The sequence below is a fragment of the Ovis canadensis genome, chromosome 5 (genome assembly GCF_042477335.2).
Source record: "Ovis canadensis isolate MfBH-ARS-UI-01 breed Bighorn chromosome 5, ARS-UI_OviCan_v2, whole genome shotgun sequence".
NCBI classification, from domain to species: Eukaryota; Metazoa; Chordata; class Mammalia; order Artiodactyla; family Bovidae; genus Ovis; species Ovis canadensis.
Window position 1 is genome coordinate 83,649,248 of NC_091249.1, and position 4,613 is coordinate 83,653,860.

The following is a 4,613-nucleotide window of genomic DNA, read 5'->3' on the forward strand; positions in this document are numbered from 1 at the left end:
ATAGCATTTGATTGTTTTAATTTCTAGTTTTAAAGGGGATTCATGTTTATTTTAGAAGATTTCAGGGGAAAAAAATGGAGAAAGAAGCCAAGCACATACAGAAAATAAAAATCCTGAGACCCAGACAACATCCCAGACTGATTAAATCAGTATTATTATGGGTGGGGTCCTGTATCATCATTAATTTTTTTTTTTTAATTTCAAAGGTGATTCCAATGTGCAGGCAAGCCTGAACCATCAACTTTGAGATACTTGCCAATAGCACTTTGAAGTATTTCCTTTATTTTCTATTTTTGTATTTGGATCATACTCTATACACTATTTGAAACCTGATTTTGTTTTTTTTTTTGGCCTAACAATATGTGATGAACATCTTCCCAAATCTCTAAATATTCTCCTAAGACATAGTCTTTTTTAAAGTGGCTATGTGGTTTAATACCTTATGGTTGCACCATAAATATTTAGCCCATTACCTGTTAATAAACATCTTTCTAAAATTCTGCTGTTTGAACTTATACTGAGATGTATTTCTACTCCTATCTCTGATCACTTACTTAGCTAACACATATAGTATGTAACCATATGCTGGATACTGCTCTAAGGCATTACGTATATTTCATTTAATCCTTACAATGAGCTTTTCAGGTAGCTACTATTATCACCCTCATTTTAGAGATGAGGAAACTGAGGCTCCAAGAGGCTAAATCATGTGATTGATTAGTGGTGGAGGCAATCTGACTCCCGAGTCCATGCTTGGGGATTAAAACTGCTGAATCAGAAAACATTTGGGATCAACATGTATGCACTACTATATTTAATTAGCAATAATCACACCTTGGATAAACCTCATTAGCTACTATACTGCCACTGCACAAAGCTACACTACTATATTTAAAATGGATAACCAACAAGGGCTTACTGTATAGCACAGGGAACTCTGCTCAATGTTATATGGCAGCCTGGATGGGAGGGAAGTTTGGGGGAGAATGGATTCATGTATATGTATGGCTGGGTCCCTTTGCTGTCCACCTGAAACTATCACAACATTGTTAATCATCTATAATTCAGTATAAAATAAAAAAATTAAAAATATGAACATTTTCAAGGCTTTTGAAACACACTGCAAAATGGCCTACCAGGAAAGTTTTATCCTTATTATATGAGACAGAGCAGGAGTCTTTGAGTTTGAAAATCATTCTATAACCCAGTGAAACCTATCAGTTGAAAACCTCCCTTTATTGTAAGTCTTTTACATGTTCAAAATATTTTTAGTAGGATTTTATAAATATTACATATCAGGTATAAAGTGTGACCTTATCGTTTGTAAGTGATGTGCCAAGCATAAGAGCTGGCATTGTTTTGTGGAGGCAGGGAGAGGGGACTGCCTAGAATTCACTTTGTGGTCTGCTTAGGGAGACTTCTAAGGACAATCCTACATATTTATCCCTCTCCAAGTCTCTTCTTTTTTTCTAACTCTCTTCTTTGGGTAAAATAGAGCAATATTTGATTTTGGTAAAATGGAGTAATACTTCTTCCTAGAAGAGGTACTGTAAGAGGAAAGATGACTTTATCAGGTAAAGAAAAATTTGTTGGGTTTCTGATGAAGGGATCTGAAGTCCCTTCCTCAAGGGAATCTGATTCAACCTCCTCTAGCTGCCCATGGGGATGAATGGAACTGGTTTTCTGGGAACTCAGGAAGGAGGGCAGAGGGACCCTCACAGCCTAGAGGACAAGGGAGCCCCCAAAGAGGAGGAGATGGGTGAGAGAGAAGAGACTTCTGGAAGCCCTGTGAGGGGCTCCCGGGGAGCTGCTGTGTCTCCCATACAAAGTCCTCTGCACCGCTCCTCTTGTTTCTCTGTGTATTTGTCAAGTTCAGTTGTTAGCTTGGCTTTTACTATTTTTGTTTTGGAAAAGGATTGCAACTACATACGATTTCCTTTCTTCCCCTCCTCACTCCCCGCCCATACTTTAATAGTACACACATTTCTGAGCAGGTTCCTATTTATAGCAGGAAAGCAAAAGAACTTGCCACAACTGTGAACTCTTTGAGGACAGGGACCCTGTCTTTATTATTTTTTTAAATTATATTCATTATCAGTGGCTCTGGCAGGTCATAATTTTCATTTCTATTCACAGAGCACCCCACCCTGTTAATTGCTGAGAGTTAATGTTAGTGAGCTTTATGGGTCTCCCGCATTGCAGGCAGATTCTTTACTGTCTGAGCCACCAGGGAAGCCCACTCTGGTTGTTACAGAAGCCCAATTCAAATTCTCTTTTAAAAGTGGGAAGAGTCTAGGATCAAGTGGAAATATGGTTGAATTCAGAGTTTTGAAGGATATTGTCTGTCTGTCTCCTTCTCTGGGCTGGTCTCATTTTCTTTTACTTAAAAATGGGCTCCCTATGGCTGATTCATGTTGAGGTTTGACAGAAAACAACAAAATTCTGTAAAGCAATTGTCCTTCAATAAAAAACAAAAAATTTTTTTGAAAAAAGGGCTCCCTTCACATGCCTTCTCTTGGATTTAATGTGTGATTACTGAGAGAGAGCAGGTCTCTTTTGTCTTGGGCCTGCCTTATCTGGGTTGATGATGCTGGAAGCTGCCTGAGCCTGTTTCTTGCTATATGATCTCAGCTTAACCTGGGGGAAAGAGAGGACTGCTCTCCATAACATCCGCATGTCAGTCCCAGAGACGGACAGGCTGACTTGGCTTGAGTCATACCAGATCAATCAACTATTGCATCCAATGGAATAAAGTGTTAACGAAAGGCTGGACAGTTTATATGATACTTTATGTGGTAGGAGGCTGCACCTGGTACCCACAGAAAAGGACTGGAAAATAGTATCCGAAGACAAACCAATAAAGAACTGTGTTGCCAGACTCATTGTGTTCTTGGTCTACAGTTTCAGCTGGTCAAGTTAATTCAGATTTTTATTTCTGTTGTTAATGGCTTGTCCTTCCTACTTTTCTGTCGGTAAATAAGGTTCATGTGTGATGGTAGGTTGTGTCTGATTCTGCAACCCCATGGACTGTAGCCCACTAGTCTCCCCTGTCCTTGGAATTTTCCAGGCAAGGACACTGGAGTGGGTTGCCATTTCCTTCTCCAGGGGATCATCTTCCTGAACCAGGGATCAAATCTGTGTCTCCAGATTTTTACCACTGTACCCTATCACAATCTGATTTTTTAAATCCTTATTCTTCAGTCATTGCTTCCTTATAATTTTTATACATGCAGATATCTTCACATTTATTGCCAAATTTCTCAAATAAGGAGGTCAGCCTTTGAAGCCTCCATGTCTCAACCAGTTATGCTATAATTCCTTTTAAATAGGGGGTCCAGACACACTCCTCCACTGAGGTGGCTTTTTGCAGGCCAGAATTCCAGTTGAGCTATTTCAAATCCTGAAAGATGATGCTGTGAAAGTGCTGCACTCAATATGCCAGCAAATTTGGAAAACTCAGCAGTGGCCACAGGACTGGAAAAGGTCAGTTTTCATTCCAATCCCAAAGAAAGGCAATGCCAAAGAATGCTCAAACTACTGCACAATTGCACTCATCTCATACGCTAGTAAAGTAATGCTCAAAATTCTTCAAGCCAGGCTTCAGCAATACATGAACCGTGAACTCCCAGATGTTCAAGCTGGTTTTAGATCAAATTGCTAACATCTGCTGAATCATCAAAAAAGCAAGAGAGTTCCAGGAAAACATCTATTTCTGCTTTATTGACTATGCCAAAGCCTTTGACTGTGTGGATCACAATAAACTATGGAAAATTCTTCAAGAGATGGGAATACCAGACCACCTGACCTGCCTCTTGAGAAATCTGTATGCAGGTCAGGAAGCAACAGTTAGAACTGGACATGGAACAACAGACTGGTTCCAAATAGGAAAAGGAGTACGTCAAGGCTATATATTGTCACTCTGCTTATTTAACTTCTATGCAGAGGACATCATGAGAAACGCTGGGCTGGAAGAAGCACAGGCTGGAATCAAGATTGCCAGGAGAAATATCAATAACCTCAGATATGCAGATGACACCACCCTTATGGCAGAAAGTGAAGAGGAACTAAAAAGCCTCTTGATGAAAGTGAAAGAGGAGAGAGAAAAAGTTGTCTTAAAGCTCAACATTCAGAAAACGAAGATCATGGCATCTGGTCCCATTACTTCATGGGAAATAGATGGGGAAACAGTAGAAACAGTGTTAGATGTTATTTTTTTGGTCTCCGAAATCACTGCAGATGGCGACTGCAGCCATGAAATTAAAAGATGCTTGCTCCTTGGAAGAAAAGTTATGACCATCCTAGATAGCATACTCAAAAGCAGAGACATTACTTTGCCGACTAAGGTCCGTCTAGTCAAGGCTATGGTTTTCCCTGTGGTCATGCATGGATGAGAGAGTTGGACCGTGAAGAAGGCTGAGCGCCGAAGAATTGATGCTTTTGTACTGTGGTGTTGGAGAATACTCTTGAGAGTCACTTGGACTGCAAGGAAATCCAACCAGTCCATTCTGAAGGAGATCAGCCCTGGGATTTCTTTGGAGGGAATGATGCTGAAGCTGAAACTCCAATACTTTGGACACCTCATGCGAAGAGTTGATTCATTGGAAAAGACTCCG

General features: G+C 40.2%; 1 pseudogene; it reads right to left on the minus strand.

Annotated features, from left to right (window-relative positions):
- Nucleotides 1-746: 746 nt before the first annotated feature.
- LOC138441944 (U4 spliceosomal RNA) lies at nt 747-879 on the minus strand (annotated as a pseudogene).
- Between the last annotated feature and the right edge of the window lie 3,734 nt (nt 880-4,613).